Raw genomic sequence first — 210 nt, 5'->3', positions numbered from 1 at the left:
TCCCAGCATCAGAGTCTTTTCCAATGAGTCAACTCCTCTCATGAGGTGGCCAAAGTACTGGAGTTTCAGTTTTAGCATCATTCCTTTCAAAGAATTCCCAGGGCTGATCTCCTTCACAATGGACTGGTTGGATCTTCTTGAAGTCCAAAGGACTCTCAAGAGTCTTCTCCAACACCACAGTTCAAAAGCATCAATTCTTCGGCGCTCAGC

This window comes from Bison bison, unplaced genomic scaffold (genome assembly GCF_000754665.1).
Source record: "Bison bison bison isolate TAMUID 2011002044 unplaced genomic scaffold, Bison_UMD1.0 scf7180017864500, whole genome shotgun sequence".
NCBI classification, from domain to species: Eukaryota; Metazoa; Chordata; class Mammalia; order Artiodactyla; family Bovidae; genus Bison; species Bison bison.
This window is presented reverse-complemented; position numbering follows the sequence as displayed.